Genomic DNA, 15,495 nt, shown 5'->3' with positions numbered 1-15,495 from the left:
ATCTGGGCTGATGTTGTAGAGGAAATGAGTCTTGAGTAGAGTTTTGATTTAGAGAAGGACATAATATGGTCAAATAGCATACTGCATGTTTGGAGAAAAGGTTCAGAATATAAAAATTTATATTTATAGAAAAGCTTGTATCTATTTTTCTGTAGTAATTGTTCTATAGTGTGTGTGTGTGTGTGTGTGTGTGTGTGTGTGTGTGTGTGTGTGTGGCTTTGGCTATTTAAAATTTCATATGTTTCCTTATTTTGTCCTTTCCTTAATGCCATAAGAGAATCTTGGTACCACGAAACAGAATCTTTGACTATCAGAGCTGGAAAATATCTCAGAGACCATTTTATGTTATGTAGATACAAAATTAATTTCTGGAATGATGAAACGGTTTGCCTTGAATCACACAGCTAGAGTTAGCACTATAATCCAGATTTCTGCTTTCTGATTTGGTGCTCTTTCCATTACAACAAATTGTTGAAAGGTCTATTTTATTGAATTGTAAGTACTCATGGTGATAAAATTGAATTTGAATATTGAAAGTGCTTTGTTTTTTAAAAAAATAACCTAAACACGTATGCTTATAATTGAAGTTACAAAGTATAAAATATGTGCTAATATAATTGATGTACTTTGTCTGTAAGTAAACCATGTCAACATGCTAACAAGTTTTCCCTCTTCTTTAAAGAATGATGTCAAATTCTAATTAATTCCATTGTCACTTTACTACTTTAAGTGGTATAATGGCTGTGATATATGATTAGACTACACTTTAATTTTAAACTTTTTGATCTTCCAGCTTGTTTTGGCTGTTTTTATTTTTTTCTTAATTCAGTTACACCTACAAAGACAACAAAGCCTCAACTTTCAGGCACACTCTAGAATTTAAATCCCCATTATGTTGAGCTCTGGAATTTACCTGCTTGACATTATCTGTCTGTCTGTCTGTCTATCTATCTATCTATCTATCTATCTATCTATCTATCTATCTATCTATCATCTATCTATTTTGAGATAATATAAAAGTAGACTTTATTTTTTAAATTTTAATTAGTTTAAAGCACACAGTACATTAGATAGACATCTATATAGTTAGTAAAATGATCCCCCCAATCACACCCTCCCTCACTTGAAACTCCAACTAGCCAATGTATTAATGCTGATTGCATTCCCTATGCTGTGCTCCACATCCCCATGACAATCCATTGGCTACTAATTTGTACTTCTTTAATCCTTCACCCCATTCTCCTTGTTTTTTAAAATTTATTTTATTTTATTTATATTTTATTTTTGATTAAGTTTATTGGGGTAACATTGGTTAATGCAATTACATAGTTTTTCAGTTTTCCCAGCACCATTTATTGAAGAGGCTTCCCTTTCTCCACTGTATGTTTTTGGCTTCTTTGTTGAAAATTATTTGCCCATATAAATATGGATTTACTTCTGGATTCTTGATTCTGTTCCACAGGTCCGCATCTCTGTTTTGCTGCCAATACCATGCTGTTTTGATTACTGTCACTTTGTAGTATAATTCGAAGTTGGGCAGAGTGATGCCTCCAGCCTCATTCTTTTTTCTCAGCATCTCTTTGGCAATTTTGTGCTTGCATACAAATCGGATGATTTCTTGTTCTATTTCCTTAAAAAATGCTGTTGATATTTCCATGGGGATTGCAGTAAATCTGTATAATGCTTTAGGCAATAAGTTCACTTTAACTATATTGATTCTTCTAATCCAAGAACATGGAATATCTTTCTATTTCTTTGTATCTTCTTCAATTTCTTTCAATAAGGTCTTATAGTTTTCATTATATAGGTCTTTCACTTGTTTCATTAAATTTATTCCTAGGTATTTTATTCTTTTTGTTGCAATTCCAAAAGGAATTATTTTTTTCCACTTCTTTTTCTGACACTTCATGATTAGAGTATAAGAACACTATGGATTTTTGAACACTGATTTTGTATCCAGAAAATTTACTGCATTGCTTGTTATTTCTAGTAGTGTTCTTGTGGAGTCTTCAGGGTTTTCTGTATAGAGAAGCATGTCATCTGCAAAGAGTGAAATTTTGACTTCTTCATTCCCTAATTGGATGCATTTTAGATCATTCTCTTGTCTGATTGCACTCGCTAGGACCTCCAATGTTATATTGAATAACAGTGGGGATAGTGGACAGTCTTGCCTTGTTCCTGATCTTAGAGGGAATGTTATTAGTTTTTCACCATTAAGTGTAGTGTTGGCTGAGACTTGGTCATATAGGGCTTTAAAATGTTAAGGTATTTGCCTTTTATACCAATTTTGTTAAGTATTTTAATCATAAATGGATGCTGTATCTTGTGATATGATCACATGATTATTTTTTAAATCATTTATGTGGTGTATCTCATTAATTGATTTCCATATGTTGAAGCATCCCTGTGCCTCTGAGATGAAGCCCAACTGATCATGGTGTATAATCTTTTAAATATGTTGCTGTATTCGGTACATTAGTGTCTTATTTAGGATTTTTGCATCTATGTTCATGAGAGATATTGGTCTCTAGTTTTCCTTTTGTGTGTGTGTTATCTTTACCGGGTTTTGGTATCAGAGTAATATTGGCTTCATAAAGTGTGTTGGGAAGTATTGCCTCCTCTTTGATTTTCTAGAAGATTTTAAGGAGAATAGGCATTAAATCTTCTTTGAATCTTTGGTAGAATTCACTGGTGAAGCCATCTGGTCTTAGAATTTTTGATAGGTTTTTGATTGTTTCAATTTCAATAATGTGGATTGTTCTATTTAGATTTTCCAGTCCTTCTTGATTCAATTTAAGAAAGTTGTATTTTTCTAAGTGCTGGTCCATTTCTTCTAGGTTATTCAATTTGGTGTTATATATTTTTTCATAGTATCCTCATATGATCTTTTGTATTTCTGTGATATCAGTTGTAATGTACCCTCATTCATCCCTGGTTTTGTTTATTTGTGTCATTTTTTTTTCTTTAGTGAATCTAGCCAGGGGTTTGCCAATTTTATTAATCTTCTCAAAGAACCAGCTCTTTGTTGCATTTATTTTTTCTGTCATTTTTTTTCTTGGTTTGTTTTCAATTTCATTTATTTCTGCTCTAATTTTGATTATTTCTTTCCTTGTGCTGACTTTAAACTTTATTTGTTCTTCCTTTTCTAGTTTTTTAAGATGAAGTGTTAAGTTGTTTATTTGGGCTCATTCTTGTTTTAGGAGATAGGCTTGTAATGATACAAACTTTCCTTTTATGACCACTTTTAACATGGTCCAAAAATTTTGATATGTTGTACTATCATTATTATTTGTTTCTATGTATCTCTTGATCTCTCTTTTTATTTCTCCTCTGACCCAGTTATTTTTCAGTAGCATGTTTTTTAATCTCCATGTATTCGTGGGTTTTCCTGATTTCTTTCTGCAGTTGACCTCTATTTTCAAAGCATTATGATCAGAGAATATGGTTGGTATGATTTCAACCCTCATATTTGTTGAGGCTAACTCTGTGTTCCAGTATGTGGTCAATTCTTGACAATGTTCCATGTGCACTAGAAAAGAATATATAAGCAGTTGTTTTGGGATGGAACACTCTGTAAATGTCAATTATATCTAGTTGGTCTAATGTGTCATTTAAGGATATTATTTTCTTCTTTATTTTCTGTTTGGATGATCTGTCCATATCTAACAGTAAGGTATTTAGGTCCCCTACTATGATAGTGTTTTGGTCTGTTTCTCCCTTTAATTCTGTTAGTAATTGCTTTACATATTTAGAAACTGACTGATTGGGAACATAGATATTAATAAGTGTTATGTATTCTTGGTTCATGATTCCCTTTATCATTATGAAATGTCCCTCAATATTTTTCTTTATTTTTTTGATTTTGAAGTCTATTTCATCTGATAGTAATACCACTAATCTTTCCTTTCTCTGAATGCCTTTTGCTTGAAATATTATTTTCTACCCATTCACTTTGAGTCTATATTTGTCTTTGGAGCTGAGATGTGTCTCCTAAAGGCAGCATATAGTTCGATTTTGTGTTTTGTTTTTTTTTATTTGATCCATTCTGCAACTCTGTGCCTTTTTATTGGTGGGTTTAATCCATTTACATTTAGGGTGATTATTAAAATATGAAGTCTTCTTATAGCCATTTTATCTTTTGCTTTCTTGCAGCTTGGTTTTTTCATTGCTTTTTTTTGTCCTTGTGCTTCTGTTTTCTTTATTTTGGTTGGCTTTTGTGGGTTTTCCCTCTGGTCCTTCTTGTTTTATGTTAAATACAATAGTTCTGAATATTTGGTGTGCATTACCATTATGAACAAGTTAAGGATAGTTATATACAGTCGTCCATTTTCTTCTGCATGTGCCCTATCTCCATTCCCCTTTGCGAATTTGGATCATTGAATCTTTCTTTTTTCAGTCATTGTTATCTCAATTTGTTCCTATGTATGCTGAACATTCATTACTATCTTATTATAACTATTCTCTTATTATTTAAGCTTATAATGCCCTGTTTTTAGTAATGGTTGCATTCCTCTTTTCTATTTGTCTGATAGTCACTTTATTCCTAATTATGTATTTTTTTGTGTCATTTTATTTTTGGTGAACTCAATCCTTTCAGTATTTCCTGTATTGATTGCATGCCTTGTAGTGGAGAATTCCCTCAGTTTTTGTATGTCTGAAAAGTCTTAGTTTCTCCATCATATCTAAAAGAGACCTTAGCTGGATACAGCATTCTAGGCTGGTAGTTCCTTTCACTTAGTAATTTAAATATTTGGTTCATTTCCTTTCTGGCTTGTAAGGTCTGTGCTGAGGTGTCCAAGGATAACTTGATGGATTAACCTTTATAAGTTACCATTTTTTTCCTGGTTATCTTGAGAATTCTCTCTTTGTCATTGATTTTTGATAACTTTAATACAATGTGGCTTTGCGAAGGCTTCTTTGGTTTGAGATACTTGTGTGTTCTGTTGACTTCTTGAATTCCAAGCTCCAGCTCATTCCTTAGATTTGTGAAATTCTCATCCACTTTTTGTCTGAAAATGCTTTCTAGTCACTGCTCCTTTTCCTCGCCTTCAATAATGCACATTATTCTTATGTTTCCTCCTCTGATGGTATCAGTTACTACTTGAATTTTCTTTCATTATTTTTCATTCTTCAGTTTCTCTCTTCTTCCTTCTGATTTATTTCTAGATTTCTGTCTTCAGTATCACTGATCTTTTCCTCCATTTGGTCACCTCAATTTCCCAAGCCTGCTATTTCATTTTCCAACTCTTGCAGTGTATTCTTCAACTCCAGTTCTATTTGGTTCCTTTTGAGGATTTCAATCTCCTTGCTCTGCTAATCTGGTTGTTTTTTTTTTTTTCAGTTTCTGAAATTGTTGATTTGAGTTGCTTTGAATCTCATTGAGTTTTTTTCAGAAGTACCATCCTGAATTTTCTGTCATTTAAGTCTCATATTTTTATGTCTCTAAGCTAATATTCTGGAGATTTTTCTCTTTTTCTCTGAGATGCCTTGTCACCTTAGTTGTTCATGGTGTTTAATGGACTATTTCTCTGCCTAAGCATTAATGGAAGTGTATTCTGCTGTTTTTTAAGAAAGAAGATGTATTATATGAAGGTCTCTCTTTAGCCTGTTGCAAAGGAGGTGCTTTTCATTTGGTTTCCAATGGGTGGCATCGAATCCTTTTGGCCCTGCTTTATATAAATCCCTAATAATGCTCTTTTAATTTTCTTGTAGATATTTAATCATACTTTCTACCCTCAGTTTTAGTCCCTGTCAGTGTCAGCGATAGTCTCAGCAGTGTTTGCTCAGATTCCCCTGGGGCTCCATGGTGTTCGGTCTGGTAGGGTATAGGGGAAGGGGCTCTCTGGGTTAGCAGTTGGGGGCTGTGGCTAGCCTCGGTTTTGGAACCATGGTTGGCAAAAACTGACCTTTTGTCCTCTGTGGTCCTTTACCACTTCTCTGCTTTTTGCTCTGATGAATGGGTCCTACAGCCAGCTGGCCACGGGGAGCTCACAGTTATCCCAGGCAGGTATGTTCAGGGAACTTGTCGCAGGAACTCGCCACTCCTCTCCTCTCCCTTCTCCTACAGGGAGCTCCGGCAGCTGTGAGAGGCAGCTTCTTCATTTTTTCCAGTCCACCATCTGACACCCAGGGTTCTGATCTGTGGTAGCTCTTATGCACAGATCCCACGCTCAGACATGCTGGTGTGCAGTATGGGTGTTTTTTGTTGAGTTTTAGTTGTTCAGCTTATTGTTGTTTCAAGAGGAGAGATCTGGGGGCATCTCTCACTCTGCCATGTTTCCAAAGATCTTGTTAGTTTTGTTAGATATTATACTTAGCTTGCACTATGTAGGAAAATGTCTTTATCTCTTATATTTTATATATTTAGGGATGAAATATTATGAAATAATTTACTCCTCTAGTGTGAAGGTAATCTCTCAGCTCAGATGGCTCGTCCTCCTATCACCTCAGGACTTTTGCTCCAGGATGTCCCCCCAGAGAAGGCTCCTCTGGCTAGCTCCTTCCTTAGACTTTGAAACACATTCTAGTTTCTTTTTTAAGAAAATAAAGGAAGCTTCTTGGACTTCACCTCCAGGACAGTCCTATCTTTTGCTTCCCCATTCAAGGACACTTTTTAAAAAGACTTCTTTGCTCTAGATGTCTCTGGATCCTCACCTCCCACTCACTCCTCCTTTTTTTTTTTACTTTAATTTGGCTTTCAACTACATCAAACTGAAGAAATGTTTGTCAGTATATCGCCAGTGATTTCCTTCTTGTTCCTTTCAATGGCCATTTTATGGTTCTCTTAATTCCTGTTTTTGTTACATTTTTTTTTCTTCTTCTTAAAGAAGTCCCTCCAACATTTCCTGTAATACTGGCTAAGTAGTCGTAAATTCCTTTAGCTTATTATTGTCTCAGAAGCTCTTTATTTGTCCTTCAACTCTAAATGATAGCCTTGCTGGATAAATTATTTTTGGTTGTATATACTGGGTCTTCACCCTGTCGAATATTTTTTGTCAAGCTCTTCTGTCCTGCATAGTTTCTTTTGAGAAATTAGCTGCGAGTCTTATGGGTGTTCCCTTATAAGTAATTATTTCTTTTTTATTTTTCTGTTTTTAATAGTCTTTCTTTGTATTTAAACTTTGACATTTTAATTACTATGTGTCTTGGTGTGGGCCTCTTTGAATCGCTGATTTTTGGAATTCTCTGAGCTTTCTGGGGTTTTACGTCCATTTCTTTCACCAATTTAGGGAAATTTTCCATCATTATTTCTTCAAACAGCTGTTCAACATCTTGTTTTCCTTCAGATACTCTGATCGGACAGGTATGTTGATCTTTAATAGTGTCCCATATGCTCCTTAAATTATTTTTATAGTCTTGGCATCCTTTTTCTCGCCATTCTGATTGAATGTCCTGATTGACTTTCCTGTCCTCTAGATAGGACATTTGATCCTTTTCTTTATTCACTTTGTTTATTTCTTTGTTTATTCCATTTAATATACTTCTCATCTCAGATAATGTATTCTCCATTTCACACTGATTCCCTTTTATAATTTCCATTTCCATTTTTATCTCTTTGTTGGAGTTATCTACATTTCCAAAAAGTTCATCGAGCATCTTTATAACTCGTGTTTTGAACTCTGCATCTGTTAGATTACTTGACACCATTATATCTGGATCTCTATTCTGTTCTCTCATATGGTTTCTGCTTCTTTGTCTTCCTATTTTGTCTGCCTTTCTGTGTCTGTTTCTATGTACCAAGCAAAGATCCTAAGTCTCTCGGTCTTATTAGTGTGGATTTGTGAAGTAGGCGTCCAGAGGCACAGTCCTGAGAGGGGTTCAGCTGCAGGCTAAATTCAGCCAAGCCTCTAACCCCTTCAGGGGCACCTGTTAAGATTCAGTAAACAATCCACAGATGCTGCACTTATAGTTGTCTCAAAAGGCTGCACCAGAAACTAAGGCCAGCTGCCTCCACCAGTGTGAGTCTCAGCAAGGAGCACCTGACTTGTTGACGATAAACCTGGATGTGATTTGGGTAGGGCCTTGTGTTGGGGGAGGTGGGGTTTCAGGGAATCCTCTAGGCAGAGTGACATTTGTTATCCAGTTTGATAATGTCACAGCTATGGCAACACTGTGTCCAGCACACTGGGAGCGGGGAGGGCTCAAAATAATAGATACCCTGGCACTTCCGTACCAAGTAAGTCTCGCCTCATCCTTCACTCAGACAGTGTCTCCCTGTAAGTCCCTGGTGCCCCTTGCGTGCAGCCAAACGGGTGCTGTTGTTCAGAGCTACCAGGTCTGTCACTGAAAAACTCAGCTCACAGACAGGGCTGAGCTGTCACAGCCTCCAGCTCAAATGCTCCAGACCAGTCGGCCCCACAGCTTTACCCTGTCCTACCTTCTGCCATTGTAGGGTACTTTCTTGGATTTCTCCATAGTTATGTGGCTTGTTTATCTAGATCCCATGTGATTTTTTTCTTTCTGCTCCTTCTTGTTTCCATCACAACTCTGATTTGGTCACCAGAGGGATGAACAGAGCCTCACTCATGTACACCATTTTTTTTCTCTCCCCCTGCTTAGCATTTTTGACATGAGTCAGTCATTCAACACATTTTGATATACATCTTCTATGTGCCTATTCCAATGCTGGAAACTCGAGAACATAATGGTCCTTGCTAACAACCTCTGACAAGGGCCTCCTTTTTCATTATAAGGTTTAACTTTGGGTTTTGATATTGTATTTTGGTAGGGTCACCAAATTCACTTTAGAATCACATCAGGAAAATTGGATGAAGGAAATGGTAAGATTAGGCATAACCTTACTGTCATCAGCACCAACAACTACAAAAATATTTAAGTTTTTAATATGTGTTAGGGACATAAATAAATGGGTAAAATTTGTGGCCATAACGAGCTTGTAATCCATTTATGAAAGAATAAATAATAATATGAAGTGGCGCATTCTAGGAATAAAATGAGTAGAATAAGTATGACCTCATACATGCTGGACATCAAAGGAATGATTAAATACACATAGTGTGAGTGTGTATTTGGAGAGAGGGTTGGAAGAGAATATTCCTGACAGGGAAATAAGTATGCACAAAAGGAAAGTGGTGAAACCTTTATGCTCTCTTTGGGAAAAAATAATATGAAAAGACTAGATAGTGCTGTGAAAAGAGCACTGATAGTAAGAATCAGGAGATAGATGGTTAAAATCTTAGATTAGCCATGTAGGTACAAACTGGCCTTCACCTATCTGAGTCTCAATGTCTTCTTCATGAAAATACTGATAAAAGTATTCCCTTCATAAGATTTGTGTGAGGATTACACGAAGTATGCATAAAGTACATAATATTTGGTATGCATAGGCACTATTTAAATGAAAGTTCCTTTCTTATTTGTTTTAGCTGTAGTTGAGGTAGATGAAAGAGAATAGACATAGATAAAGTTGTGGTGGCCCTAACTCAGTCTAAAGATTTTCTCCTTTAGATCATGGAGAGCCAGTTAAAGTTTATCAAGAGGGAGATAGCAGGTTCACAGTGTAATTTTGCATTAATTAACCTTTTAACAATCTGGAATGTAGTTTGGAGAAGAGAGCAACCAGAGACAGTATGACTATAACAGTAGTCTAGGCAGAAGGTGTAAAGGGTCTCTTCCATAGCAGTAGTTGAATAGGAAAGGAAGCTACAGGCAGGGTGATATCACAAGGAAAAAATTGCTGCGATTTGGAGAATGTCTATGGAGATAAGAAAAGGAAAAATAAAAAGAATGACTTTATGTATTTCAAGATTAAGTGACTGGGAAAAATAAAAACATAAGAAGAAATGATTTGGGGAAATATAATTAAGTTAATTTGATAAATATTAACTAAGCAATGATATTAAAATGGAGAAGTAAGAATATTTGTAGTGTATCCAAAGACCTGGTTTTGCCAAGGGAATGTTTGACCTTTCAATGTACAAAGAGACTGTGCTGATTTGAGGCATATGACAAATATATACATTTGAGGAAAATATATATATATATTATATATAAGATATATATTATGTAATTTTAGGCATAACAACCAAATATGTATATATAATATGTATATATATTTGTATTATGTATATATGGTTGGGTTGGGTCTTTAGGGCATAGTGATCCATGTTAATCCTATGGGAACTTGCTAATTCATAATTGGGGAATACATCCACATACCAGCCCTAATGGAAGAAAATATTGTTTGTTTTCCCCTATTAACCTATTTCTCTCCATTGGGAAAAAAATATATCTTAAGAAGAATTTAGTCACTTAGAATAATAAGTTCAATGTAAAGTCTGATGTAAAGGGAGCTGCAGTGACAGTGTGTCCACCAGAGATAGAAAAATGACTAAGGTGAAAAGAGACAAATCTTTGAGAGGAGTGTTTTATTGGTCCTGACTAGATAATAGCAATACAACTTGTTAGACAAGTTTGAATATTGTACTACCTTGGATTCACTTAGGAAGTGCAATACATTTCTCAGAATCTAGAAGCCTAGATGTCATTCCTAGGCATTGAGAAGTGTTAAATTGTTGAGAAGGCAGCTCCTATGAATCGCTTTAGACAATCACAACCTTAGTGTGATATTTTGAGCTTTAACAATAAACTAATATCTCAATCGAAATCTATTTGGAGGATTTTTCTTTTGTAGGAAACCACAAAATTGGACAATGTGAGTAGAACATGAAGTGATTATGCTCCGGGGGGATCAGACTTGAATGGCCTTGTATTTTTATGTGGCAAATGTTTAATGAAAGCCTCCCATATCTTTGGCATGTTTAATGACTTTGTTCTGCTTTAGCTTTCAGATCTGTAGCTCTTATGTTAATTACATAGAGTTTTTCAGATGATTATTTATTTTATTTATTATTTTTATTTTGTTTTAGACAAGACACCCCTTAGTTGACCTCACAAATTGCAAGGACTTTGTCAGCTTACAATCCCTTATTTTTTTTTTATTTTTTACACCTATAGCACCTGGTCTTCCTAGGTTGTCTCCCATCCAAGTACTAACCAGGCCCCACCCTGCTTAGCTTCTGAGATCAGATGGGATAAGGCTTGTTCAGGGTGGTATGACCATAGACTCAGATGATTCTTTACCAACAATTTATGTCTAAGTAAATTTATCTCCTTTTTTATTTCAGTGGGCTGGGGGCAGCAGTGGAGTAAACTTCTTTTAAGAAGGGACACCCAGCATCTCCAGAAAGTGAGCAGGCATTCTGGGCCAGCTGGTTTGAAAAAGCAATGTATTTTTTTTCTCTAGATTTACATCCACAACGGTTAATTTGAGACCCATATTGTATAAGATAGAAAAGAGACTGATTTTACCTTGCTGAATTTTCCATGCCCCATGTTGATTGATTAAAAGGAAACTGGGGTTGTGGCATTGCTACGTATACTCAAATGATGTGCCTTCAGCCAGGGAAGTGACTTCATATCTAGCAAAGGCTGCAAAATACCTTCTTCCTATTTTGATCTACTTAAAGAAATTGCTTTGTGTTGCTAGAGAATAGCTGACCCCGACATCCTACTCACATTTTATCCTTGAATAATGAGGAGAAAAATCTCCCTGCAGTAAATGTTCAGTTTATGCTGTTTTTCCTCACATCAAAAAGAAAAAAAGAAGCTTTATGAAATAATGATGCTATCCTCAGGTGAACATAACAGTTTGTCCTTAATATTTTAATCAATAGTCAGAGTTAGAAAGGTCAGCTCATCCCAAAACTAAAGTTGGAATTAGCTGTCCACCACAGAAATGAAATCTGGCAAAGAAGGCCACAAGCTCACCTAGAAAAGCTCCATGTCTGCATCTCAAATGCATAAGTTTAATAGTCAGTTTTCAGTATTTATCTTCGATATCTCGACTAAGGGTTTTCAGAACTTACATAGCTCAGCTTTAGGCCAATGTAAATCCGTGTTAGTTTTCTGTTTCAATTATTCTGCTCAAACCTTTGAGCAAGATTTTGAAGGAAGTCTCTATAAGAGCCCAGGTATCAGTTTTTGAAAATCACTATGGTGTTTATTAATTTATTCATGTAATCAGGCATTCCTTTAACAAATGTTGTTTTGAGCACCTGTTATGTTCCTGTCACTGAGATAGACACTGAGGACGCAAGTGGACTGACAGTCTAGGTTAATAAGTGCCCCATGGGTGAACTTCCATGCAAAAATCAATCTTAATTATTTTTACCATTTTAAATTGACTTAAGAGTGCTAAACTCAAGTGCTTTCCTCATTCAACATATGTGTATTCCCTTCTTTCCTTCATTTTGAGATGTTTAGATTTGATTCAAAAGGTAGTTCTGATATTTATCAGCTGTGTGATCTTGGGTTCATCACTTAACCTTACCTATTTTCCTTATTTTTAAAACAATGTTAATAATAGTACTTGCCTTATGAGGTTGTTTTGAAGATTAAATGAGGCAGTCTCTGGCATAAAATTGTAATTCAATAAGTTCAGGCTATATTAGTTCTTTTGCTTTGAAAGACAATCTATTCACTTCTCTATTGTTTATGGGAAGTGTGGACATGAAAAAAAATGAGCACACAGGCAGTGAATTGCTGTCTCCTCTCCCTTTAAGAAAATCTTAAATGTACAAGAACATTGAGGCTATTTAAAAATTTGTTTTACCTTAAAATAAATAAGCCTATGTCATCCAGCTTGATGGTAAACCACTCAGGTTTGATTAGAGATTCAGAGCTTGTTATGCTTTTGCTCTTGGTATATTGAAGCCAATTTCATCATGATTTCTATTTCAAAATCAGGTAGCTTGACCAGTTTACATTAATTCCATCACTGCACACCTAAATGTACCCTCTAAGCCTCTGAGAGGTAGGTTCATGGGTTATGTTTTGTATATGTGAGAGATGATAGTACTTTGAAAACAATTCTTTTTTACTTCCTTCCACCCACCCTTAGAAGAGGATTTTCCTTTAACAAGATACTTTTTTGACCCATGATATTTAGTGGTAAAAAAGGAGACTATTGTTACCTCATTCTAAAAGAAGATACAAAACATTGATCATTATTTCATATAGAAGCAATGACTTGGATGAAGTCAACATAATTATCAAGGTGGCTATCTTTCCAATCTTTATAAACTGTGTCACCTGTGTTCCCTCAAGCCATAGTCAAGTACTGGAGAATAGTTGTGTAAAATAAAGTTGGTGATTTTATGTGAATGAATATCATTTAGAAGGTAATTTCTCTGAAAATCAACACATACTCAGAGCTGATTTATGACCTTGCTGTCTTATGGCATTAATGAGCTCCCTAAAGGTAACATCAGTAACAAAAATTATGGAGTTTTTCTTTCTGTAAATTCTATGATAAGATTCAATAATTATTCATACACAATGTTCAATGTAATATTTTTTGGTTCAGTCTAGATAATTATTGTTACATAGCTGGCTTTAGGTATTTGTTAACACCTTTTATTGTCTGTATTCAGAAACTGACCTAGTTGAAGATAGGTATATCTTATCTGCAAATGAAGCCAAGAGCTTTATTCTAATATCATGAGATATCAGGGCTATTTAAAGCTTCTAGCACAGTTGATTCCAACTTCAGATAAGTGGGCCAAACAAGATCTTATTAAAGAAAAAAAAATTATCTGCGGTTCTATGCTTCTCTAATTAACTTGGGAAAGGTTCTCACTGCTTAGTTATCTCAAGTGCCATTGTGTTTTATTGTATTGTTCACTATTACTGATACCTTCAACTTTGTATCATTAGTAGGCCATTTTAACAAATGTTGACATTCAAGTTGTTATTGGTTTAACAATTTTCTATATTTCAGCAAGACTCTGAAAATAGGCTAGTTTCCATATAGGGGCTGTGGGTAGTGACTGCAGACTTGAATCTTACCATTGCAATTGATGGCTCTAGTATATCTTTTTCCCATTCCTCACATATTTCTCTTTTTATTTTTTTTGGTGAGAACATGGAAGTTCTACTCTCTTAGCAAATTTCAATTATGTAATACAGTGTTATCAACTATAGTCACCATGTTTAACATCGCATCCTCAGAGCTTATTCATCTTATAGCAGAAAGTTTGTACCTTTTTACCAAACTCACCCTACTTTCCCAACTCCCCAGCCCCTAGCAACCAATATCTTCAAAAATAAATATAATCTCTTTGAACTTACCTACTTCAGAGAGCTATGTTGGTGATTAACATGGGAGACCTAGAATGATGCCTGGCATATAATGGGTACTTATTAATGGGTAGGTAATATTATTATTATACCTTCAAACTGACCTCACGTAAAACACTTAGTATTAATTCTATCATGTGAAAGATAAAAGCAGGCATTGTTTTTTCTTCCTGGACAATTGAAAAAAGCTAAAGTGTTCAGCTCCTTCGTAAAGCAGCTCCCCATCTCCTGTGCTTACCAACACAAAGCAATGAGGCGTAGAAATCCAGAGGCCAACTCCAAATACTCTGAAAAGTATTTGTCTCTAGAAATATTTTGATGAGCTCAGTTGCCTAGTTAGAATTTAATGTTACTAGTAAACAGCTGGCTAACATAAATTTGGCTGTCCTGTGATATGCCGAGTTAAAATTTTCAGAAGCAGTGCTGTATAAAATAAATGAGTTTTATAGGACTATGTCACTATAAGTTGAGCATATCAACTCAATTATGTTTTTTACTTATTATTAATTTCAAACCCTTGAAAAATTTTGGTATTTTGTGTGTAAAATATGGCTCAGAAAGGAAAAAAAAAATAAAGAAAGGTGAAAGAAAACCCCTACCAATCCATTAAAATGCAGCAAGCAGTGGTGATGGCTAGCAGTGTCTAGCAATCTGTCATGGTACCCTATCTATCAGCCTTAAAATTGTCATCCTTAAAATGTTATTATTAGAGCACTAATGTGGTTAATTGCTCACACTAGTGTAATAAGCTGCTCTTGGGGCTAGAGTATTTGGGGAGCATGCACAAATGCGAGTTCCTATTCATACTAAGGTGATAAGGCATTTTTGGTAAGGCTTTGAATGAGGCTATGACTGTTGAAAAAAAAGAATTTCGATGAAAAAATATCAAAATATGAGTATTGATCATATAAAATACCTCTAAGGGCTAATAATGTCTTATTAACTGCTTTATTTTCCACCGTATTCTTAGAACTAAGTACATTGCGTAACCCATAGTATGTAGTTGACTAATATGGGTCAAGCTGGATTTTATAAAAAGCTTAACTGATATACTCAGTGTTTCCTTTTGTTCATGCTGTAGGGAAGATGGACAGTGGAGCTCTTTCTACTGATAGCTCTGAAATAAGCATTTTTTTTTACTAGTCTGTTGTCCCATGGGAAGGATCAACAGTGCAGTTGTTTCCCTTGTCAAGTCCTCTGTGAGCTTTTCGGAGGTCTTAAAATTCACAACTTTTAAATATCAGGAAAAGAAGTTAAAATGTCAGATATGGGATCTTCCATTCACATTTTACAGATGAAATATTTAGTGTTTTAAATTAAACATGCCTCAAAAAT

General features: G+C 35.1%; 1 pseudogene; it reads right to left on the bottom strand.

Moving 5' to 3' along the window:
- Positions 1-10,968: 10,968 nt before the first annotated feature.
- On the bottom strand, positions 10,969-11,087 carry LOC118608189 (annotated as a pseudogene).
- Positions 11,088-15,495: the final 4,408 nt, after the last annotated feature.

The sequence above is a fragment of the Rousettus aegyptiacus genome, unplaced genomic scaffold (genome assembly GCF_014176215.1).
Source record: "Rousettus aegyptiacus isolate mRouAeg1 unplaced genomic scaffold, mRouAeg1.p scaffold_m13_p_9, whole genome shotgun sequence".
In the NCBI taxonomy this organism is placed as follows: Eukaryota; Metazoa; Chordata; class Mammalia; order Chiroptera; family Pteropodidae; genus Rousettus; species Rousettus aegyptiacus.
The sequence above is the reverse complement of the archived record's forward strand: the minus strand, read 5'-3'. Positions and strand labels throughout refer to the sequence as shown.